Source organism: Ursus americanus, chromosome 2, assembly GCF_024610735.1.
Source record: "Ursus americanus isolate L20-20 chromosome 2, mUrsAme1.1.p, whole genome shotgun sequence".
In the NCBI taxonomy this organism is placed as follows: domain Eukaryota; kingdom Metazoa; phylum Chordata; class Mammalia; order Carnivora; family Ursidae; genus Ursus; species Ursus americanus.
The window spans coordinates 85,723,034-85,749,290 of record NC_142128.1 but is presented as its reverse complement, the minus strand read 5'-3'; the positions used below and the strand labels follow the sequence as shown (position 1 = coordinate 85,749,290).

The 26,257-nt window shown below is 40.8% G+C and overlaps 1 long non-coding RNA gene across 1 annotated transcript in view; it reads right to left on the bottom strand.

Moving 5' to 3' along the window:
* The window catches only part of LOC123801337 (uncharacterized), a 61,439-nt gene that overhangs the window by 15,546 nt on the left and 19,636 nt on the right, over window positions 1–26,257 (bottom strand). Inside the window, exons 3-10 of the long non-coding RNA XR_015722738.1 lie at window positions 21,250–21,411; window positions 17,981–19,575; window positions 14,560–14,641; window positions 10,273–12,027; window positions 8,879–8,957; window positions 8,689–8,749; window positions 2,638–7,515; window positions 1,678–2,519 (exon numbers count right to left, since the gene is read on the bottom strand). This is a non-coding gene — a long non-coding RNA (uncharacterized LOC123801337). The remainder of the gene's footprint in view (window positions 1–1,677; window positions 2,520–2,637; window positions 7,516–8,688; window positions 8,750–8,878; window positions 8,958–10,272; window positions 12,028–14,559; window positions 14,642–17,980; window positions 19,576–21,249; window positions 21,412–26,257) is intronic.

Genomic DNA, 26,257 nt, shown 5'->3' with positions numbered 1-26,257 from the left:
CCAGCGGAGGAGCCCGATGTGGGACTCGATCCCGGAACGGTGGGATCACGCCCTGAGACGAAAGCAGACGCTTAACGACTGTGCCACCCAGGCGCCCCTATAAAGATTTCTTATAAGAAGCCCATGGTGCTTAAATAAAATTCTAAAATAAGTATCAATGTTTCAGTACAATATTACAAATTAGTAGGCTATAAAATACACAATTATGAAGTGACTGGCCCAAAACATGTAACACTATTTTACCACTAGCTGCTCTAAATCTCATCCAAAACAATCCAGTCCCCAGAAATCAAGTATAATCCTGAGTAGATACACTTTTATGCATTTCTAAAATCCAAATTCTGCCAGAAACCAGTCTCCTCGTGGCTTTCTGCCTGACATCTCCCCAGCCCGGCTCCGCTCCTGCCTAGCGTCTTCCCCCTGTGTTCACAGAAGAGCCCCAGGGTGCTGCTCACCACGTGTGGAGGCACCCAGGCGAGATTCTGAGATTGGAGCAGTGACATTCCAATTAACTGTACACATCGTCAAAGCACCGATGATGGAATTTTCAAGTATGTGGCAGAGCAGCGTTCCGGTGGAAAAGGAAAGAGGCTTAATTTCAAGTGTAATAATTAGGATTTGCACTCTTGGGGAAAAACATTCATCAGAATCTCACCGTCCCTCAAACAGACGTTGCAGGACCTAGAGAAGCCAGGTGATGGGTATTAAGGGGGGCAGGTGTTGGGGTGAGCACCGGGTGTTATACGCAACTAATGAATCGTTGAACACTACATCAAAAACTAATGATGCACTACATGGCGGCTAACTGAACATAACGGAAAAAAAAAAAGATGTTGGTGTCACGCGAGGGGGAAAGAGATAAGATGTTACTATAGAACTGCCTCCCAGAGAGCTAAGCTGCCTTCCACGTGGCCTGCTAGTCTCGGGGAAACTGGCAGAGCCTGAAGCCCGTCAGAGGACAGCAAAACAAAACAGATGAGGGAAGGATACAAGGTGAAAGATTCAAGAGACCCTGTGCGAACTGAGTTCATGGGTCAGATTTCAGCAGGCAAGAGACTTAGCAGAGAAAATTTGCAGAGCTTCACTACGCTAAGGATGTGATCTCTCCCAGAACTTTTTGGGGGACATTGCAATCAATATGTAGTTTCTCTTTAATTAACTTTCATTGTCTGGTTGATATTGCTCCGCGTGTGACACCATCTGCAAGGGTTCTGTGAGTCCCTCAGGCGTAAGAAGTCAGCTTTTCCAAGATGAGGATCTGATCACGTCACTTCACTCCTGAAAGTCCTCAGAAAGTTCCTAATCACACTGCTTAGCACTGCATGATCTGACCCCTACATTGGTTCAGTCACGTCTCCTTCCATCACCCCAAATCTATGCTCCAGCCACCAATAAAGTGGATTGTTCCCAAAATGTACTGTTGTAACATTGTGCCTTATAATAAGATATACATATTTGGTCTTTCCCTTGTTGCTGGCACAAAGCTCCTAAAACCATTTTAAGTTTCCTAAGTGTTGACAGAGGTAAAGATGTCTTTTGTTATGTTAATCAGATGACTTTTATTAACTGAAGCTTGGGGGCGGGCTGGCTGCCTGGGAGCCAACCTGTGAATAGAGGAGTGGAATTTTCAATTCCACCTCTGGGGAGAGAAGAGGAGCTGAAGGTTGAGTCACTCACCACTGGCCAACGATTTAATCAGTCTTGCTTGTGTAATGAAGCAAATTCCAAAAGGACAGGCTTCAGAGAGCTTCTGGGCTGGCGATCATTTGGAAATGTGGGGAGAGTTCTTGCTTAGAAAGCAGAGGAGGTCTGCAAGCCTTCCCATATCCCTTGCCCCATGCACCTCTTCCGTCTGGCTGTTCCTGAGTTGTATCCTTTTATAGGAAACTGGTGATCTAGTAAGTAAAATGTTTCTCTGAGTTCTGGGAGCCACTTTAGCAAATGAATCAAACCCCAGGAGGGACTTGTGGGAGCCTCTGATCTTTAGCCAGTTGGTCCGAAGCACAGGGAACAACCTCACTTTGTGACGGGTGGCTAAAGGGACAGACGGGGCAGTCTTCGGGGCCGAGTCCTTCACCTGTGGGAGCTGATGCTGTCTCTGGGTAGATAGCGTCAGAACTGAGTTCAATTGTAGGACACCCAATTGGTGGTGTGAAAACACACATACACTCACACACACATTGTGATGTCATAGCTCTTCAGACCTTCACACTCACTTCTGCTCCCTCAGCTTGAAGTGCATCCCTACACCATTTATCCACCTAAACAACAAGCATCCGTTGAGCACCTACTATGTGCTAAGTACTGGTCTAGGCACTGAGTTACCAAAACAGTAAACAACAACTACAACAATAACAAAGCAGTGAAGAAAACACACAAAAAGCTGCTACCCACTTGGGTTGCGTATTCCCTTCGGTGACTCTTCATGCCATTCAAAATATATTCCAATATCGATGAAATGCAGTGTGTGGACCTTTCTGAATCTTGAAAAAAAATCTTGAGACAGATGAAATTGGAATCTGAGTGGATATTCGAAAATATTAAGAAATTATTATTGATTTTTAGGTGAGATACTAGTGTTGTAGTTATGACTTCTTAAATAAAAAACAAGGATCTTTGTCTTTTAGGGATACATACCAAAATATTTATGGAGACAACGATATGAGGTCTGGAACTGGATTCAAAATAGTCCATTGAGGGGCTGGGGGAGAGTACAGATGAAACAAAATTGCCATTTGTAAATAGTTGTTAAATCATCTCTCTACTTTTGTGTATGTTTGAAAATTTCCAAAGTTTTTAAAAAGGAAGAAAAAAAATAAAGATGCATTGGACTTCCTGCCCCCCTACAAGCCTTCCCTGCAGCTCTAATCCCAGTTCTATTTCCTGAAAGCCAAGGGCCCCTCTTGCTCTCCTAGCCACTTGGCTTCCCTGATCATTACACTATTTCATGACTGTCACTTCATGGGACAGTTAGCCAGTTGAGGGCAGGGGCTGTCTGTGTCTTTCTAATCATTCTTACATCAGCTCTAGCTATAATGCCCGGCAGAAAAAGACACTGGGCATCATCTCTGCAAATGAAAAATTTGCAAAGATTGTAATAATCAGATTTTAATGAAGGTGACACTGGTTTCAAGGGAACAGAAACGTGGTAGCTGTCTTCCGTACTACAGAAAATGATTTGGCAAATGTGATTCCATTCACTCAACATATATTTTTAGCGTCCCCCCAATGTGTGAAAGATACTGTGGCTGGGGACCATATACTCCCTGTTAACAACTGTCTTTTTCCTTTGGAATATCCATGAAAGACTGGAGGGAGAGGCAGGCATGCCCAGGCACATGTGCACACACACACAATTAGTTATTTTCTCATTGTTGGTCCCTTCAGGATCTAGTTGAAGCAAACAAACAAACAAACAAAAAAGTTAGCATCCCTGTAGCAGTATCCAGCATCTCTGATTGTTTTCTGTACTGTTCTGATAAGCAACATATGATTCTTTGTCATTTAAAATGGTGCTAGCCCTCTTCAATTAAAAACTAAGCTGAAAATAAAAACAACTTCAGTTTTTCCTCTGAGATTTATTTTCTTCCTAAAAAATTAAAAGACAAAATATATATGCAAATTATTTATTCTACTAATAATATGAAACTTGCTAAGTCCTACAGGTTTCAGTATGTAGGGAGGGTTAAGAGTCTCTGATACCCAACCTCTCCCAGTTCCAAATTAAGTACAAATAATAAAATCAGTGTCCTGATAAGGTAAGATGGATAATACACTCTAGTTTTGAGATGTTCCTCTCTTCTAGGGAGACTACTTGCCTCGATTTGAGTAAACTACATTATCTGCCAAGAAAAATTCACATCAAATACTTTCAAAGAATATACATTTAACTAACCCGCTTTACTCTTTTACCGTATCTTTGTACTTAACTTGGTTAGTGCCTGAGGTGTGTCAACATTTCAAAACCTGTGATAATCTTGCTCAATGATGGCACGGTCTGACAGCCAGGGATATTCTTTTTTTTTTAATTTTTAAAAGTTTAAAAAAATTTTTTTTTATTTTTTTTATTTTTTTTTAGAGAAAGAAAGTAGGAGAGGAGGGGAGGGGAGGGAGGAGCAAATGGAGAGGAAGAGAGAGAATCTTAAGCAGGCTCCATGCCTAGCATGGAGCCAGGGTGGGGGACTCAATTTCACAACCCTGAGATTATGACCTCAGCCCAAGTCAAGAGTCAGTGGCTTAACTGACTGAGCCACCCAGGTGCCCCCAGAGATTTTCTTAATACAATTAATTCCATTAATTCTAAGATAAAATATACTTTGCAAAAGCTATTAATGGTGCACAGAGTGTTACAAAACAGAAACCAGGATCACGGTTGCAAATTCTCTAATATACCTGTAGTAAGTAGGGCCAACTTACCATGATCTACACCATCCTAGGATCACACAGGACATGCACCTCAAAGAAGCTGACCACATTTTAAGTAAATGAACAAGTGAACGAATTTCATAAGTTTGGACTAAAGAAGCAAGGTCAAATATTAAAGATCTATGTTACAAAAGAACACACACATAGAGTTATTATTCTAAGAATATACTAAATCCAAAAATTATATCTTGATAAAAGATTTTAGAGAAATTCCTTTAATAATAACCAAAATATTATTTTGACCAATTATCTGAATATAAATAATATTTTTAAATATTCAAGTATGTGCTTAAATTATTTACATATATTAATTTATAGTAGTAAGTTTCATCTACAAAGAAATATTTTATTAAATCAAGAGAAGTACTACTTATTCCTGACTTTCAATGTTTCTAGTATGGGGGACAGCACCCCGTTGCTGACACCAGAAACCTGGCTTGAACTCTATTTTGGATTCTCCCTTTCCCCTAGCCTCATCTGCCTGATTACCAAAATGCATTTTCTCTATGATCTAACTTTCCTCTTGCCTGCCTGAGAAATTCCCACCTTCCTTCACAATTCACGATTCTGTGTAGCCATACCTGACTCTGCCAAGCAGCCTTAGATCTTCCTAACATCTCAGATATAACTAAATCATATTTCTAGTATAGTATATTCTTATATTTTCATTATTTGAACCCATCCTCCCTTAAGAATGGGGTGGATAAGAGGGCACCTGGGTGGCTCAGTTGGTTAAGTGTCCTGGGATCAAGCCCTGAGTCAGGATCCCTGACCAGCAGGGAGTCTGCTTCTCTCTCTCCCTCTGCCTCTCTCCCCAGCTTGCACCCTCTCCCTTAAATAAATAAATAAAATCTTGAAAGAAGGAAAGAAAGAGAAAGAAAGAAAGAAAGAAAGAAAGAGAGAGAAAGAAAGAAAAAGAAAGAAAGAAAGAAAGAAAGAAAGAAAGAAAGAAAGAAAGAAAGAAAGAAAGAAAGAAAGAAAAGGAAAAGGAAAAAGAAGGAAGGGAGGGAAGAAAGAAGGAAAGGGGGGGTGGATCAGAGCCAGTTCAGCCTAGGTAGGACTGATGGGGCAAACCAACATCCACAAGGGGGAGCCATAAATCAGGAATCAGAGATCAGAAACCAGCCCTAGAATCAAGGGATTAGGTTAAAATGGTACTAGAAGACAAAGCTAAGATGTAGGAAATGGAAGAGAGAATAGAAATGAGAGCAAGTTAGTAAAAGGAAGAGGGTCCAGAAAGATTGCCACAAACATGGGTGGGTCATTTACCTGAGAGAGTTATGGTACATGGGAAATATTAAGCTGTTTAACAGAACCAAGACAAGGCAATCATCGGGAATGTTCTGTTTATGCACCAAATGAATATTAAGCTATTGGGAGTGCAGTAGCCTGAGCTCTTCTCCCAGGTAAGTAGAAACTAGGGCTTTGGTTCAGCTGGGATTCCAAAGCTGGAAGATACGAGAGAGTCTGTAGGTGAGCTGGTTGCTGTGGGGTGAGAGTAAAGGGTAACTGAATCTATGGCTCAAGACCCAAGAAAAGGGTGGAAGGAGCCAAATGGGCTCCCAAGTTCTCATTCGTTTTTTCAATAAATATGTATTAAGTCCCTAACGTGGGCCAAGTGCTGTGCCAGTGTCTTAGTCAGCCCAAGCTGCCCTAGCAAAATACCACAGACGGTCAGGTCTTTATTTCTTCCAGTCCTGGAGACCAGAAGTGCAAGATTAAAGTGCCAACAGGGTGGCGTCTGGCCAGAGCTCCATCCTTTGGGTTGCAGATGTGCATCTTCTCACTGGACCTCCACAGGGCCTCTCTTCAGTGTGTGCAGGGGGAGAGAGCCAGAGCAAGCTCTCTGGTACCTCTTTCTATGTGGGCACTAATTCCACCTTGAGGGCCCCACCTGCATGACCTCATCTAAACCCATTTATCTGCCAAAGCTGCCATCTCCAGCTACCAACCCATTGGGAGTTAGGGCTTCAACATATTAATTTTGGGGGACACAAGGTCCATAGCAGCCATAGTGCTTTCACATTTATGGTGGAGCAGATCCTTTCCAAGTATAAGTGACAGAATGTGACAGAAGGGAAAAACAGGGTTTTAAAGGAGAACATATTTCAGGGGTTGGTAATCTAGTCATCAAGTTTAAGGAAATGGTAGAAGACAAGAATGGGACCCAAACCAGGGTCAGAAGCAAAGAGCCTGTGAAATAATAAGAATTGCCAGGGGAGTTCAGGACAGCAGCCTGGGGAGATGAGCAGACGTAGCAGCCTATGGGATGGGAGTTGGGGGTGGGGTTCGTTGCGATAGCTGAACCCAAGGGGAGGGCCGGTGAGGTGCTGAACCTGTTCAGAAATGAGGGAAGGGGTCTCAGATTCCCCTTTAGGCTGTAGTAAGCACGCAGCAGTCAAAAAGATTTGTGGAGTAACTTAATACGACTGTCCTGCTTTTAAAACTGATTTGATTAGTCTGATCCATGAAGAGCTTTCTTATGCCAATCATTCTGGTAAATTTCCGCCCCAATTGCCCAGTTGATAGATAATCTAGTGCCTTTTCTTCTTCCCACTACCTTATTTTCCCTCCTGTTCCTCCTGACTCTCCCTGAACATAAAGAGCTTTTTGAATCTTAGAAACCAAAGAACAGAAAGGAGACGAAACTGAGCCATCAAGTCAGATACTTTCGGGGAAGTGATAGCAAAAGACTTGATGCAGAAACAGTCACTGTTGGTGATTTTCCCTTGGCTACGGAATCGTTCAGTCTGGTTCCGGGGGGCACCACAAAAAATTCACGAACCCCCATTTCATTGTACCCGTAGAGAAAGCGCCCAAGTGGCTTACAGTTCACAGCTAAAGAAATGCTATTCGAGTTCTTGCTGAAGCCTGGTTAGGATGTTATGTAACAGAGGAAGAAGCCTACGGGGACAGCAAGGCCACTGGATGCTTCGGCGCACGTACTGTCTTCCCACTCATTGCGCCGCCGGCGTGGGTGTGTGCGCGCACGTGGTCCTTCCCGGAGCTGCTGCCACCCGGCTCCTGGAGCTGTCGCTCCGCGTCCTTGGCTGTGCTGCTGGGAATCTGTGGGCTAGATTCTGCCCACCCCTGGGGGGAAGAGCAGGAGGAAGTTCAGTCAGGGTCAAGGAGGCTTGTTTTCTCTTCCTCATCAATGGATTTACTCTATAAACTGATTTGTCCTGCCAAATAAAAGGAAATCCTCATTGTCTTTCACACTCGAGCTTCCTTAACGTAAGCACCATCTCAGGAGTCGTGGAGAAGTCGCGAACCTATTTCAGACACACACACGTTTCGTTTGTTTTTTCCTGGAATGATGATGAGATCAAGGCCTGTCTCTACGAAACAGTTTGTGAGAATTTCTGGAAGGGTAAGGTGTTTCTCAGGATTGATGGCGGCGGTTTGAAGTTCTCTGAAAATCCTTATGCTCTAAGGATTTTAACCCTGTTGTCTGAAACCCTCACAGAAAGTCTTTCCAGATAAAACTGTCTGACTTCATGATGTAGCCTGTGTCTAGTAATATTCAATTCCTCAAATTTTTGAGGAGGAAAATTTTGAGGATATTAAAAATGAGCCTTTCTAAAGTTGCAGTAAACCTTTATGGATTTCTTCAGACACTTGAAAGGATGCCATATATTAAGCACAAAAATATTAGATCTCAAATGAGCTATGATCAGAAAAATAGTGTCTAAAGAAAAACCGGCCATAAAAATCATAAAGCTTTTAAATAATAGGGTGAAAATGGCCTGAAAGATCAAGGAAACAATCGCTACAGTCCCATCACTTTGCAGATGAGGGAAACTAAGGCCACTCACATGACATGATTTGTACATGGTGGCAAAACTCATGGGTGGAGAAACGGCACAGTACAGGTCTTCTATTCCTCAAAGTCCAAGGCTGTGCTACAGAAAATTCTAGTCCACTGCACATTCTCCCTTCCCAAGGTGCACATTCAGGAATACACGTTTCGTATTAAAATTCCAAACTACTATTAAGATTGAGGGCTATGTCTCCACGTATCTCCTTAAACATTTCCAAACGGGTTCCTTTTTTTCAGTTTTTTCAGCATTGCATTGAGACTTTATTCTTAACTCAAAAGCTTAGCATAAAAGTAAGTCTTTGGAATTTTTTTAAAGATGGAGATTTCCTTTGTGTCTTAGACCATAGAGCTTCCTCAGACCTTATTTTATCTTAGCTAGTTTGATTTTCGCTTTTTGAACTCCTTTATTTTCATTTAACTAAAAAAGTGTGTTCACCACTTACCTCCTTGCCACTAGAAATCCTTGTCTTGTTTAGCCATAAAAGTCCAAATACAATTGAACACCTAACAAGAAAAGAGGTACAATTGAGAAAATGACAATTTTGCTAAATTGAGCAGTATTTCTTAGAAAATTATAGGGAAATGAATTCTCTGTGAGCTCTACAGCTGTTAGCACTGAATAATAACCATCACCTTCTCTAAACTCTACCATCAAGGTATCGAATCCCAGTATCCTTTGTCCAAGGTCAGGTATGGTCATCCCCATAGAGATCTGAAGATAGCAGATATACATCAGTTAAATTAGAAAGATGAAACATTATTAGAGTGAAGACTTTATTTCTCCAGGCTGACTGCAGTTCTAAAGAATGAATATTAAATGAAAATTAGTAAAGAATTTTAATTCGAATCTATTTAGTATTCTTATGAAGTTCATCAAAAATAACCACTGACATGTCATTATCCAACAAGTTCAAAGTACTTCCTACTTGGTAAAAGAAGAGACTTCATGTTCTATATAATCACGCTGTCATAAGAATAAAAAAAAAACACTTTGATTTGACAGGAAGTGTTTTTCTCCCCCAGGAATTAAAAGGGGGGGGGGGAATCTAAGTTGTTGAGGGCAAAAACCGTTGTTGTAATATCAGTATTAAATTTAGCTATGGGCTATATTGATATATACTTTATGTCCAAAGAGAGCAAGGTCATTGGCATTGCTATAATGGATGAATAATTATTTTGCAATATAATCATGTATTTTGCCAAAATACCTCCCTTATGTAACTGAAAAGTGATCAAGTTTAAAAACAGTGACTCATGACCACCTGCTACTTCAAAAAATCCAGGGATTCGCATACCTATTATTCAGAGGCTAGTAATGCCCTGTAGATCTCTCTTTTTATTCTCTACCTTTGTCAGCCAACTCACTTCATGGCTATTAAGTCCATAAAGCTTCTGAATCCTCTCCAGCTCATCTCATAACAAAAGTTGACCACCTGACATGCAGGCCTGGTTTTGTGAAAATACATTAATCCCACCCTAAGACCGTGATAACCTGAGTCAACAGTGAACACATTAGTGAAATACAATTGCTAGTTTATGGAGTTATTCCAGTTAGCCACTGAGCATGAGGCATCTTCTAGTTCTCCCATTGTGTAAAGATTCATTCAATTTGTCAGTAAGCTGAATAGACATAAAAGACGAGGCAATGAAATCATGAGTTAATCTAGCCACTAAAATAACTCCTATTATTTTAAAAAAAAAACCTTAATATTATTTAAAAAGTCACAATCTAGATAGAGACTTTGAGCTCTAACAAGTAACAATCTTTACATTACAAAAAATTACTAAAATGCCTTCTATCAAACATTTTTAATAACCTTTGGGACAGCCTAGAATCCTTGGAAGAAAATTAAAACCTCTCAAGAGGTAAAACAAATTTATACCACCACTACTTCTAGCAATGTAAAAAATATCTTGCATGCATTCTTTTCCAAAACAAAATTAAACTGAAGACCAGGATAGCTGATCTAGATGAGACCCTAAAAAGTATCTTGCATTGCCCCCCCCGCTTTGATAGAGGGGAAAACCTGAGATCTAGCGAGGTTAAGTGATGTAGCGGCAAACGCAGGTCTGTGGCCAGTATGTGAATAAACTGGAAATGGGCAGAAGGTCACGAGTCTCTCTTCTCCGTTCTTTTCACGCAGGACAGAGTTCAGGATCATCCCCGTGCCTCTCCTTTTAAGATCCTCTCTTCATATCCCCTTGTTCCGAATGCCTAATCTATGTGCCGTCCCAACAGAGCTAACTATTAAGTTTGGAAAATAATCTCTTAAGGCAGAGGGTGGTCTTAAATCACACTATGAACAAAAGTGCTGCCTAACAAAAGTGCTCTCTGATCAAATTGGTTTGGGAAATTCGAAGATAAACAACGGTTTCTTTTCTGTAAGATTGTTTCGGGTCTTTAATATGTTGATGTGCTTCATGAATCTTAGGATGTGTATATCCCAACTTTATTTGATATGATTTCTTTCCTTTTTTTAAACAGAGCATATGTCACAGGCACTGCGATAACGTGAAACATAATTTGGGAAACACTGTGACAGAAGCTAATTCCTAATGAGCTGAGCTCAGATGTGTCTTTTCCAGAAATGTGGATACTTCTTTTATAATTACGAATGAAGCGATTACTTTGAAAACTTGCAAATGACACAGTAGAAAATGAAACTGATCTCTATTTATACTAGCCAAAGGTAAGAAGATATCCAGAGGATCTGCATTTTTAAAATTGGCTTTTGAAAGATTGTGAAGGCTGTAAGATGTGAAGAAATCCTCATGTAAGGTGGCATTTCATGTACTGTGAATAGATGCTCTACCAGTTCACATCCAGCGCCTTCACATACGGATCTGCTTCCTTGTAAAGCTGATCCTAATAATAGAGGTGCCATCGATCGAGCCCCGAGCTCCGTGTGCCAGGCTGTGCTAAGCACTGGGCGTCATTCACAACAGCCCTCAAGGTAGAGCCTTTTATCATTCAAACCGGAGCGGTCTAGGTTTCAGGCCTCTTCTATTAACCTCGTCGTGACACTCCTTCCACAGCCCATCCTAATTACCAAAGCTCTCACAGTTCTCCCAGAAACCCTGCTTTTTCTTTCATGCCACAGCTCCACAAAGTGCCAGGAGTTAAGCCAGGATTCTGTCTGTATTTCAGAACCATTCCTCTCGCCTGATGCGGGAAATACGGAGCTTCCTTAGAGTAGGCGCTTTGATTTCCGCAATGCGTAACGATGCCACAAACGAGGCAGGGGCAAGGGATACAATGGGACGCATTCTAGTTCCAAAGAGGCTCAGAACCGTTCGTTGGCTAACGGTGACCCCCCTAGTTCACTGCAGTTATGCCTCTGCTTTGAGTCCAGTGCTGCTCAAAGTGTGGTCCGAGGACCCCTGCCATTCCCCAAACTATTGTAATGAGTCTGTGATAGGGGGCTTGTTCCAGAAGGGAAATCAATTACCTCACAAAGCACGCTATTTTGAGTGCAGCTGACATTTGTTTTTAAGGCAAGAGCCTCTCAATAAAGAAAGTAGTGTGAAGAATTACACTCGTGCAAACTCTCTGTCCCTGCGGATGGTCACAAACAGTTCGCAAAGGGACGACCTTGCGCAGCACTGCTCCAATCCCCGCAGGCAGGCATTCTTTCCTCACGATCCCGAGGTCTAGGTGATAAAATAGAAAGAACGTGGACTTTGGAATCATGCAGTCCGGGGTCCCCGTGACAATTCTGTTGTTTACTTGCTATGTATCTTGGGGAAATTTATGTAAACTCTTCGAGTCTCAGTTTTCTCATCTGTAAAATGGAGGAATTAATTGTTACTTCACAGGTTGATTTTGAAGATTAAATCAATGTTTTTAAAGTGCCTAACTATATATAGACAGTATGTTTGTTAATATGTTAATAAACCTCAGTCCCTCTCTGCTTTTGCCACATGGCTTCCAATACATGAGATGGTATTTTTCATTGAGATGGGTTTTTTTCATTGCAATTTTGGACAATAGTAAAGCAAAGGGAAAAGGCAAGGAAATACAGCAATGATAGGAAGAACATAGACCCTTAAAAAAAAAAATACAATTCTTAAAATTTACACAGAATAAAAAATCATTTATTTTACTTTTTGTGCCAGATATCCTAGAGAAAGAAGTTAAGGATTAGGGAGAAATGTTACCCTATCTTTGATGATTTCCAAAAAGATCCAGTGAATATATATATACTAGTCTCTGGTTATTCCAGAGAATTATTCCTCTCTGCTTTGCTCCAGTTTATTGCCTAATAGTATCATATTAAATATATTTAGAAAGGAATGGTGGCTTATAATTTGCCAAAGTTAATCAGTATTCACCACATACTGAAAAAAAATTTTAAATAGGCTCTAAAAAGAATAAAACAAGCATTAAAGTACTCTTGAGCAGCAGAGTTCTTGCTGGATTCTACTGATGGTCTCCTTCTGTAATTGGCGTATTATTAGTCCAGGCTTGATTCACACATCTGTCATTGTTAATAAACATGAGGGGAATCTTCGGAAAAGCATAACAAATTCTTTCACATTTGAATAGCTGTGGTAGGATGTGGCTGAATAAACCTACGGGAAGTTTTCAGACGCCCCAGAGCTGGACTTTATGACATGGGCAATTACAGTTAACCCTGAACAACACCTGCTTGAACTGTGCAGGTCCATTTACATGTGGATTTATTTTGAGAAATACAGTACAATACTGTAAATGTATTTTCTCTTCCTTAAGATTTTCTTAATAACATTATCCTCTAGCTTACTTTATTGTAAGAATGTAGGATATAATACATACAACATACAAAATATGTGTTGACCAACTGCTTCTGTTATAGGTAAGCCTTCTGGTCAACAATAGGCTATCAGTAGTTAAGTTTTGGGGATTTATAGACAAGATATACATGGATTTTTGACTGCATGGGGTCGACTACTCCCTTAACCCCCCTGTTCAAGGGCTAACTGTAATATTTTGTTTTACTTGCAGCTATTGCTCGCTTGAAAGTTTGCTTAAGTTTCATGATTTCATATTAGGACAGTACTTCCAATGTATTCTCAGAATTTATGACTGAATGTATTTGTTACAGAATATTTCTGCTTACCACTGTGCACTTCGATAGAAATATTAACAACAGCACCAATACATTATTCATGTTTAGGTACATAAACTTAAAGGAAAGTGTAGTCTAAATAAAAATGAAATAGAAAGTCAAATAGAGAATATGAATGTTTATCGTTTCACTGAGTGAATGCCTATAATTTTGATTTTTTAAAAAAATTCAATCTAATTCTAAATATATCTATGCACCACAATGACAAATAGACAAATACATAAGAGTAGACCTTTCTCAATGTGCTTGCAACAATTCTACCTAACGTGTCTCTAGAAATATTTTCTCAGTCAGTAGAGATGGGATATCATGAATTATGTTACTTGACAGAGAAAAATCTTTTACCTAACATTCCATATATCTTGAGTGAATTCATTGTTATGGCACATTTTGCTCACTTATAAAAAGGGAGACAAAAGAAACTTCTTTCATGTGCTCTCCATTCCTCTGTTTCAAGATTTCTCCACAGAGATTTTAAACTCCCAGCTGCCCACATTACACATATAACGCACAGTAGAGAAGGAAGCAGTCATCCAACTACCTCAGACTTGACTGACTTTTGCCTCAATTATCTAAAACTTCAGGAAAATGACATCTTTTTTAATCACCTAAATGGTTGCCTCAATTTCTCCCACGAGCTTTGTAGTAATCTCTATATAGTTCCATAACCTTTAGAACGCAAGCTCTCGCTTGAGACTGCCTTTTGAAAATAATCTTAAGGAGACTCTACTGCTGAACGCTTCTTTCCAGTCCCTGATGAAGGAGGGCACTAACCTTCATCCGTGAAAAGCTGTGACAATGTAAGCGTAAAACATTTACCTAGCATTTAGTCAGACAGATAAACGCAAATAAAAATTGTTAGAACGTGCTAAGTTATAACCGCGGCCATAACAAAGAAATGTGAGGAAAACAAACTTGTCAGGAGCTTCTGGCCATGTTTTCATAGGGGAGGAGCACGGAGAGGATGTATTTCTTTTCATTTATCTTGAGCACATGTTTGCTTTGGTCTATTTTTGCTTTCTCTCCCACTTCCTACTAAACAAGCCACAGTAGAATCAGTCATGTCAATATTTAAGGGACTCATTTAGCAGCTGCATTGTCTCCACTTCCTGTAATCATGAACACTAACGTGGAGCTGTTTTCCACTTTCAAAATAAGTTTAAAACATAGCTATTCCCATCCTTATACCCTCTTTCCACAACCAACCTCTGCATTTCAAATCAAATATCGGTTCATCGGTTCTGGAATTCTGCTTCGTCTGTGTTTCATACTCTGCGCTCTAAAGATGCTGGAAGAAAGATACAAAATTAATCCATTAACTCAACCTTCTGACCTTCTGAATCAGAACTCTTGATAAACCCTGGGCACCTACATTTTCTTATACTTTTGATCATTTCCTTTCCTTATTTGGAACCCTTATTAGTCAGATATCGAATATTCTGGGTTGACTCTGATTTTCTTATTGTTTCTTCCCTATAGTCCCTTTTTTTCTTTCTGTCTTTTTGTTCTCCTTTTCAGGATAGGTTTCAATTTTACCTTCCAGCTTTTGCGGTAATTTTTATTTTGCTATCATATTTTTAATTTCCAAGATCGTGTTTATATTCTCTTCATTTTTCTTTTTTCACTGTGCCACTTTCTTTTTCTTTTAAATCGATGCAACTTTTCCTCTCTCTCCAAGGTTGTTAAAATTATAGTTCCTATGAAGCTTTTTCATTCTCCTCACATTATCTCCATTTCCTGAGTTTTTAAAATCTTCGTCGTGGGGTCTCTCTTGATACTAGAAGCTTTCTTTAAATATCTGGCAATCCTTGGTTGTCTGTGCACGTATAGCATTGGGGCATTATAAAGCTGACTGGAAGCCAGAGCCAGGAGTTAGTAAGGCAAGTAAGATGCCCGGGACACAAAATGTAAGGGGCGCACATATACTCAGAATTGCACATGTGCAATGCAGGGGCCGTGCTCATTATGGGTAGAAGAAGTGCTTCCTCAGGTTTTCTACTCTGGGCTTTCCCTAGCATCACCTTGTTGGAAGCTCCGTGGGCGTGAGGGGGGCTGGGAGAGGTGCAGAGTGTGGGAGAGTTGTAGGGGACTCAGTCGTGTGTCAAAGGCCCCAAAGGTCAATATTTGAAGATATTTTCTCTGGGGAAGTTTAGGTTCTCCAGTGAAGGATCCTCAGCCTGTCTAAAGATGACTGAGCCTGACTGGCATTCTGGAACTGTACATAGGGGGGAAAGGGGTTAAGGCTCACCATTCCTCATGCAGACATTCAACACTCTCCTGTTTTCAGTTTGGCATTCCACTCTTCTTCTTCCGGGGCCCTAAGTCCTAAACCTCTCTGGCTCAGTTTCTCCAGATGACAAACCTCTCCTGAGGGAGTGGGAGATCCATAGTCATCAGACTGCGATGGGTGAGCACGGGAAGCTGGGAGTCCTTACTATTCCTTGTCCAGAGTTTCCAACAATCTCGTTTTCATCTTCCAGCCCTTTCCTTCCACGCTATCTTGGAGCCTGTAATTCCTGTAATGACTTGGGTACTTACGCACATGTACTGGGCACTTAGGTTCACCTTCCTCCCCTGATGAGTTGTCATGGCCACTATCTGTCTCTGGGGTCATAAAGATGACCCCATTTCATCAAAAATTTCTTATTTTCCTTATTTGGGGTGAATTTTTAGAGAAGAGGGGCCAGAAATGTCTTGGCCCTCTCATTTTCACCCCTCTGCTTAAAAAATAAACTATTCCCCCCAAAAAGTTTTCTCTTAAATGTTTACCCAGAAGTTGTTTCCCAAACCAATCACTTTCATGAGCTACTTCATTTTAGCAATTCGGTGGATCCAAACACAGTGAATAGATTTTGTAACTCATATTTATTTTATGGGAGAGAGAGAGAGTGCATACACACAGGAGGAAGGGACAGAGGGACAGAGAGAAAGAGAATCTTAAGCAGGCTCCATGTCCCATGTGGAGCCCTACTCGGAGCTCTATCTCAGGACCCTGAGATCATGACCTGAGCCAAAATCAAGAGTTGGACGCTTAACCAACTGAGCCACCCAGGCGCCCTGTAACTCACCTCCTTGCTACACTTCCAAACTTCTAATCAACCAAGAGTTATAAAGTGTTTAATATCTGACAAGGGTAAAAAAGTAATTAAGAAAGGTCTCTGCTTTGAATAGATTTGTAGTCTCTAGGGGAAACAAGCATATAAAAAATTAAGGACAAAAAAAGCAGTTAAGGTCTTATGTAGACCTTAGTAAGGGCTAAACAGAATTCACAAAGGAGGCAGAGTGAGATCAGGAAAGAGCCAGATCATGAGGGACAAGCTGGTGTGCACTGGGGCCAGTCCTGGGGACTGGAGGAGGGGGTCCTGAGCAGATGATATAGCAGGAGCTAAATAATGGAGAAGTACAAAGAGCTGGATGTTTTCAGGAGACTCCTACTCATTCTGTACAGCCAGAATAGAGGTAGAGAATAGTGAAGACAAAGATGAGGAGTAGAATGAAGGCTCCAGTTCCCTACTCCCACCCTCAGTTCCTCCCATTAAATATGCAGAATCTGTGTTCTGAACACTGAATCTGGGCCAGTCTCATAACATTCATTGCCAAATAAAATTCAGCAGACATGATCGTGTGCCAAATCTGAGCTTAGGCCTCCAGAAACCTTGCATGTTTCTGCTTGTGCTCTCTCTTGCCCCTCTGTCATCTCCATAAATCATGCCCAGGCTAGCCTGCTGGAGGACAAGGGACACAGGGAGCATAGCCAAGCTGCCCCAGTTATTCCAGCTAAGTACGCCCTAGACCAGCCAAGGCCAGCCAAGATAAAGAAGCTGACCCAGCAGACCACTCCAGATAAGAGAGCAATAAATGTTTCCTAAGTATGTCTCTGAGATTTTGTGGTTGTTTGTTACACAGTGTTATTGTGGTAACGGACAACTAACCCAGAGAGATGGTCGTTAGCCAGATGGGAAGGGTCTTGTATAATACACCAAGGAATTTAAATGTATGTGTATGAAATGGAACAACCCCTTGTGTTAAGAGGAGAACATGATTTGATTTGCATTTTGGAAAAGTCACTCTGGCTACAACACGTAGGTTGAGTTCTAAGTGGCATTTCTTGCAGTAGTTCAAGTAAGAGATGACAAATGCCTGAATGAGGGCAACGTCAGTGAGGATGGTAAGAAGACAAATACCAGACACATCGGAGGAGTGGGTAACATAGCATACAGTGACTGGCTAGTTGAGGAAGAAGGGGGAATTCTGGTCTGTTTCCCAGGTCTTGATAACATGAAATGAACTAGAACTAGGTTGTAGGAAGAAATATACTAATTTCAGTTTTACTATATTAGAGTCTCCATGGGACATTCAGGTAGACGTTTGGAAGTCAGTTTTATGGGTGGGTCTGGAAGTCAGGACTCAGGATGAATGGTTAAGTAGAGCTGTGAGGTTGAATGGAATCACCCAGGGGGAGGGTGTGTATTGAGGAGAGAGCCCAGGACAGGGCACTGGGGTGAGGGATGTTTAAGCTGCTTGCTGAAGATGAAGGACCAGCAGGGGGCAGTCAGAAATATCAGGAAAATCAGATACCTCAAAGCCAGAGGACCATTTCCAAAAGAGAAGGATGAATGGTACTTACTTGGTGTGAATTGTATCTCTCCCATTAACAATACATGTCCATCAAAATTTTAGAACCCGATGGGGATTAAAAGATCAAGAACTCACACTGCAGTGACATCTACAAAGTCACGTTTTCAAACGAAATAAGTAATTTTTTTAGGAGTTGGGCCCTGCCAATCTGACAACAAAACAAAAAGTTAATATTATTTCTGAAAATATTTTAAAAAACTCTCAAGAACTGTAGCATCATTAAGTGCCATTACCTTTAAGAGGGAAAAGGAGAGTTATTTTTAATATCCACGGTAAACTCTCTTCTAATTCCAGGTAGCTTCCCTAGAGACCACTAGAATAGATGTACAGGGAACATAAAGGTCATCTCTCTCTAGTGCAAGGCACGCTGGTCACCCGATTATTTATAACTTGTCATTCACATCAGCTGATTGAAAAACAAGCCAGGAAGCATTTCGGCCAAATGTGTAGAGACTTCAAGGAGCCTGCATTTTTTGCTCTTCTGATATAGTACCTCCATTTTAAGTTTGCCTTTCTGCAGGACAGAGACTGGCCAGAGGTTAGCTAGTCTACTGTGCGAGGTTGTTTTGCTTCATGTATACTCCTGAAAAGCTTACTTCATGAGCTTCCCCTTGTGAAGCAGGACGAAACTAATACTCCCAGGATATAACGGACTCCGTCCTCCTACTTGGAAGTCATTCAAACTGGGGATTTCTTGCATGGTGCCCCCTGAGTCCTACCATTGTCACTGCCTTCTAACTGTACAATTTTTATCAACATAGTAAGAATTAGGAGACCGTGGACTCTGAGGCCACTAGGTTCATTTTAGGTCTCCTACCTAAGGAAGCTTCTTCAAGGAGAACATAGCAGCTGCTCTCACCACCGGAGGGGGCCGTTTCATCAATTTCAGCCCTGAATAGACTTGAGCAAAACTGTTTTTGGTACCAGCAGGCTTCCCACCTGGTGGTGGAAAGGGTTTGCTCACCAGTTTCAAATGAAAAGAGCCAGGATGCTGTGTTGGTTGGGGTTTGGATTGAGAGAGTGCCTCAACCCCTGATCAACCCTGTGAGTCCTGGAAGAATTCTGGCAGAAGGAGGGGGCAGGTGGAGAGTGATTCTATTTTAAATTTACTCACATCATTTCACCAGCACACATCCTTGGAAATATTGGTGGTTAAAAACAGGAGCTTTTTAGTGAAAAGAAAAGAAAAGAAGTCCGTGACTATTTCCGTGACCAGGAACAAAAGCCTAACTCAACAGGAATTTCTTGAGCCGTGTAACTAAAGGCCCAGCAGAATGCTCCCTTCAGAAATGGCTGGCTTCAGAATTTAATGTCTTGAGAATGCTGTTGTTCCCTCTCCTTCTCTTGGTTCTGCTTCCCTACGTGTTGACTTCACTGTTAGGTAGGTCTTCTTCTTATAGGAGCCAGTTGGTCTGGTCGGCTTCAGATTTCAATGGCTCTCACACTCAAGGACCCCACCAAAAGGAGAGCACATCTTTTCCAAACACTCCAGCAAGAGTCTAGGCCCTGGCATGGTTCAGTTCATTTGGGGATATGGGCCCACCTGTGGATTCATCCAGGCCATGGCTACCATCACCACAAATCCTATGGGGAAAGAAGGGAAGTGGTATGGGTGTATAGCATGGACTGCGTGGAGTTAAAATGAAGAAGGGCTGGTCCCCCAAACACACAAACACACACACGCACACACACATACACAAACACAAGAAAAGAGACAGATGAAGAAGGAAGGGATGTTAGACATACAGAAATGCTTTGTGTCTCTTACAACTTATAAAGTGCTTACCACAGGGCTTTGAACGTAAAAAGAACTTTAAAAATAATATCTAAAAGAAATCATAGGAGAAAGAATAATGATCATAATGATATTTCTGAGACCCAAACAGATGATGACATAGATGAAGAAGGATCATTGTTATTTCAGTCGATAACTCACTGTTCTCGGTAAAATGTATTTGGTCTACGTAGCTGCAAACTTGGATATAAACGGTGTCAGCGCTATATGATTGTTAATGAAAAATAATGAAAAGGCGAAGAAAAGGTATTTAGTGACTCAAGAAAATGGACATTCAGGCATAACAAATAATTCTGTCTTCTAGGAAATGGGTAGTTGAATGGACAGCCACTGCTTTGGTGTTCCTGCTTCAGCCATGACAATGTATCATTAGGCAAATCTGCATGTCATTCACCTTTGAGCAGAAATGCATGTACCAGGCAGGCCCATATGACTACAAAACCCTGGCCTTTGTTCAGGCTGTCTTCCTGGCCAAAAGTGCTGTCGCTCTCCTCTCTGGCTACCTAAATCAGCCCACAGTTCAACCTCGGCTGTGACCACCACCCTGACTCGCCCTGGTCTCTGGTTTATCTCATGGCATTTTGTTAGCTGGGTAAAGTTGCTGGAAAAACCAGCAAACTTTTACTTTTACTTCTATAGAATTTTGTGTTTATAGTGCAATTTGATATTCAAGCTCTGTTTGCATTTTCCCCTGTATGTTCCTTATGACATACCTCCTTTTTCATATCTACCCTCTTACAGTTAATGTCTGGTGATTCTGAACTATTTGTGCAACTTTGGGGACAGGCCATATGTTCTCGTCTCTTTGCAGATACCTCTTCTTGAACATGAAATAGGACTTGACACTCTGCCATGTTTCCCCCCTTCCATTCTTCACCTGACTACCTCCCACTCATCCTACTCCCTTAGATGCTATCTTCTCCAAAGAGCCTTCCATGACCCTAAAAGTTAGGACAGGTGCCCCCTGTCATTTTCCAGAGCCTCTTCAGCAGTCCAGGGATGCATTTTCTGTGTGAATATCATCAATGCAAAATCTTCAACAAGCCTTTGATCTACTTAGCAATTCGAAAATAACTCACAGAAAAAAATTAAAGAGCAATTGAATCCTAAATGACATTGTACTCACTAAAAAGTACATGTGGAGTTCAGTAAAAAAGAAAACTCAGAAAGGTGTCAGGGAATGGTGTGTTTTACTCATCACAGTGTTCTTAAGCTCTGTGCTCAGTATCTAGAACAGATAGAATACTAGGTGTCAGTACCTGGACAAACAGAATAATGTGGAGGAATGCCTTGAGGGATGGAGGGAGAAATAGAGGAAAGGGGAGAACTAACAGAGTACAAAGCATGGGCTGTATTTGAACATACAGGGCTGAGTAGATTATTATTAGATCACGTTTGGATCTTTTATAAACCTATATGAATCACACAATCCTAGATTTAAGGCAGATTTAAGGCAGAAGTACCTTTAAAATGAGGGGAAAAGGGCGCCTGGGTGGCTCAGTCTGTAAAGTGTCTGCCTTCAGCTCAGGTCATGATCCTGGGACTGAGTTCTGCATCGGGTTCCCTGCCCAGCCGGGAGCCTCCTTCTCCCTCTGCCTGCCGCTCCCCCTGCTTGTGCTCTTTCTCTGGCAAATAAATAAATAAAATTTTAAAAGTTAAAATTAAAAAAAAATAAAACGGGGGGAAAAAAGAAACAGGAAGAGACATGAAGGTTAGGAGCAGTGAGAGTGAGGGAAGTAAGAATGAATCACAGCCACAGAGAGTTTTATAGTTTTGTGCCCTCACTTCTAGAATGCTTAAAAACAAATATACATCACCAAAGTCTGTGATTGTCTGCAGTGGATTTTGTTTTAAAGAAGTACTGTTTTTAATCAATGCAAATGCTTTAAACTTTGATCAGGGACTGAGAAATCATATAGCTCTTACCCCAAATAGCATTTCTCACACAAATTTGGGGTGCATTTCCAATGAAACAGAAAACAGTGCATTAGTGCCATGAACCTTAATAACAAGTTTGAGGTGATCTATTGTTTATCAAACCATTGGTCTGTGTACATGGGTTGTAATGAAATAATCACTCCACAGGAACTTAATACACTCTGGGAACGATCCCCGAGTGTTGTACCCAGGGAACCTAATAAAGAAACTTAAAGCAACTGTGTACGAGGAACAGGAAAACAACCTAGGCTGTTATCTTTTATTGAGTCTATTTTCTCCTAGAGAATCCTGAGAAAACAAAAGACATCTTGTTTGAAGTGTTTTTGCCTTCTTCAAGTCTGAAGGGGGAAAAAAATCTCTTTGAAGTACTTACAAATTAAACATTGCTAGAGACTATTTCTTCCTTCATATCTGAAATATTTATTAATTCTGTAATTAGATAGCTTTGCCTTTAAAAATGATTTAATTAATTTAATTAGCATACATTTGTACCTGGAGCTAAGCACCGCTCAGGAAATGAGAGACATAAAATTGCACCACTACCATCTGGGAATTTGTTGGAAATGCAGATTCTCAGGCTCTACCCCAGACCTAAGGAATCAGAAACTGCATTTTAGCAAGAGCTCCAGGTGATTCGTATGTGCATGAAAGTTTGAGAAGCAATGTGATGGCCATACACTGGAATCCCATCTGCTTGTTTGGGTTTTTAATGCTGTTGCCTAGATCCTAGTCCCAGAAATTTCTGTTTAATTTGCATGGGGTGCTTCCTGAGCATTGGGATTTTCTCAAAGACCCCCAGGTGATTCTAACATGCAACAGAGTTTAAGAAAACCTGCCCTGCATGGGGTTTAATCTTTGTTGCAGCCTGGGGTACCTGCTAAGATGCAGAGTCTGATTCTTCAGGGGAACCCTGAAAATCTGCATTTCTAACCAGTTGCCAGATGATGTTGATGCAGTTTTATTTCTTTTGTATCTTCCTCCATAATACCTAGCCCCAGGCATAAGTAGATACTAATCAAATAAGTTTTCAAGAACCCACTTATTGTTTTTTCCAATATACAGATCATTGTATTTTATGGCTACTTTTCATATGTGTGTTTTTTAAAAAACATAATGGCAGCACCAACTCAAATCCCTATGGAATAAGAAGGAAAATTAATGTTAACTAAATTGTTGGCAGCCTGTTATGGGTTAAATTGTGTCTCCCTCAACCCCCCCAAAAAGACATCGTGAAGTCCTAACCTCCAGAACCTCAGAACTTATTTGAAAAGAGATGTAATTGCAGATATAATTAGTTATGTTACAATGAGGTCTTCCTGGAGTAGGGCGGGCCCTTAATCCAGAATGACTGGTGTCCTTACAAGAAGAGACACAGAACAGACACGCATGGGGCCATGTGACAATGGAGGCAAAGATGGCAGTGATGCATCTACAAGCCAAGGACTACCAAGGACTGCCAGCAACCACCAGTCGCTAGGAAGACACAAGCAAAGACCCTTCTCTAGAGCCTTCAGAAGGAGCATGGCCCTGCTGACACCTTGATTTCAAACCTCTAGCCTCCAGAACTGTGAGAATTTCTGTTGTTTTTAAGACTCCCAGTTTGTAGTAATTTGTTAAAACAGCCCTAGGAAGCTGATATACATCCTCTTCCTTAGTACTTATTGCATAGGCGAGGATTTTTTGTTGTGTGTTGTTTTTGTTTTGTTTTGTTTTTTTGTTTTTTTTGTATCCAGATCATACAGGGCACTGTCTATTTATAAAAACTAAAATGATCTTCTAATGCCTACTTCAAATTTGGCTCATCATATACTATTATATATACCAAGGAAAGGAATTATAAAATAAGAGAAGATGCAAGTGAATGGAAAGAGATCCACTAGAAGCAAAAAATTAAGGAGAACCTTAAAAATCAAGGAAAGAAAAAAGAATATACAGACACTTAGTGTATTATGAACAATCTTACATTCCAGGAAAAACACCAAAGTTCTCAGAAATGAAATTATTCCTTAATGAAAATACATCACTTTGTGATCCTACCAATGTACATTTAAAACCCAGCAACATCCATGTGATTTTAAAGAAATCCTGTAATGTTCGTGAATTTGTATGATGGGAGCACCAATGATAATTCTTTTCCATAGACGTTGGTGTAAGAATCATACAGGGCTTCGCAAGCTGTCAAAACATTCAGGAAATGGGAACTCTTATTATTAGAAGACAGAAGAAAGAACACTGAGCATAATTACTTTAAGAAGCTCCCCTCTAGCCCCCCCTTTGTATTTATTACAAAATTAATATGTTTATCATTTCAGCTAAATGCCACTTTAAGCCCAACTTAGGAGAGAAAATTATGGAATTGGAAGCGCTTAGGTGGTTCAATCCTTAAGTGTCTAACTTTAGCTCAGGTTGTGATCCCGGGGTCCTGGGATCAAGCCCTGCATCACACAGAACTCCCTGCTCACTGGGGAGCCTGCTTCTCCCTCTCCCTCTGCTGCTCCCCCTGCTTGTGCACTCTATCTCTCTCTCTCAAGTAAAATAAATAAAATCTTAAAAAAAAGAAAAAGAAAATATGGAATTGGTTGAATAAAAACAATGGTAGCAACAGCAGCAAACTCTGCATAAGAGAGGGACCCCTGGAGCTGTTGTGGTCAGGTCCATGACACGGGACTCTGGAGAGTGGCGCCTGGTGGAAAGAAAGCTTTTATAAGTGAGGGCGGGTGGCAAGGCAGTGGAACCAAAAGCAAACTTCCCTTCACAATTTTCCCATGGGTCAGTCTTAAGTAAATAAAATGGTTTTTTTCCTTCCAGTGTATTAAAAACATGTCTGATCTTAATTCTAAATTGTTCCTAATAAGTATGTCTGGGCAAAGACCACGACTGATGTAAACTTATTATGCATATATTTTTGTACAGAAAAAAAAGGAAATAAAAGTTGCTTTTAACTTTATTATTGAACTTCATAATGAGAATTAACAAAGTCCAAATCTGTAGTACTTTTAAACCAAGTTAAATTCAGTAGAAACCAGTATTCTGGCTTTTTAAATGTTCATTGGACAAGAAGAAAAAAATAGTGAAGTTTATCCTACTGGAGACAAAAATGAGTTTATTTCCAGTAAGGATACAACATAATCTGACCCTCTAGTTTTGTTTTCTTTTTGTTAGAAAAACTTCTAAACTACCACCAAGCAGACAAATAACTAAATAATTTACTTTGACCCATTAAATTATTCTAGAATTATTTAATTTCCTGGGTAGCAGGAAGAATATAGTTTATTTACTAGATAAGAGACAAATTTCTTGAGACATTTGCTCATACCAGTATGCTTTAAACCAAATCTTTGTGCCCCCACCCCCAAATCATATGTTAAATCCTAACCCCTGATGCAATGACATTGACATTAGAGGGCGGGGCCTTTGAGAAATGATTAGGTTATGAGGATGGAGCATTCATGAATGAGATTAGTGCCTTTATAAAAGAGACCCCCAAAGAGTTTCTGGGCCCCTCCTGCCTTGTGAGGATACAAGATGAAGAAAAGATGCCGTCTATGAACTTGGAAGTGGCCCTCACCAGACACTGAACCTTAGTCACCTTGATCTTGAACTTCCTAGCCCTCAGAACTGTGGGAAATAAGTGTTGTTATATAAGCCATGCAGTCTGTGGTATTCTGTTACAGCAGGCCAAATGGACTAAGACACTGTGTTACTTCGTTCTGCCTATTTTATTATAATTTATATCTGTACAGTTTTGACAACCTGTGAAATCCTGAAAGATAGAGATTACCAAAGTCATCGTTTTGTGCTCAGGACCCTCTAATGGCTCAATAGATTTTGATGAGTGAACTATTATAAAAGTACGGAGTGACCTTTAATATGCTCTGGCAAACTGTAACACAGGATGCTTGGTACAGTGGTTGTTTGTCAATATTTTAGTCTCCAATCATCTAAACCCTTCATGTATTTAAAGAATGTCCCTTTGTCTTAAGCTAGATACTTCCCCAAGCCCCTGGTAACCTCAATTTCTCCACTCACATTTCAAATTAGGACACTATGACACTGATAGGCAGAGACCTGGAGGTTTTACCACACTGGTGGCACAGGGAGGCCAGACTGGAATGCAGTTTTCCAAGAGAAGTGGTACGCCCAGGTTCCCATACCCCACAGACTCCAGATGCCACCTCAAAGGACCAGTTGGGAAACATGACGATGTCTGCTGTCCAGTGTCACCTGCTCCCAACCCCTTTCTTATCCTGGTTCTCCAGGCTTTCTGATGGTGTTGTGAGCTGAACGGTATCTTCTAAAGAAATCTCTTTTCTGCCTAAATCACCCAAAGCTCACTTTTGTGCCCATAACTGAAAAGACTGCTGAGTCCAACTGGGGCCTACCACTAATTAGCAGACTGACAGTCTCACCTAAAAACTCTGGGATTAATTAGATAATGTATTCATCAACATGACCATTTTTGGCTGTATGTCCACACTCCCTTCCTGTTTTAAAATTCATCAGGGCAGTTTCAGGGAGGCATGTAAACATTAT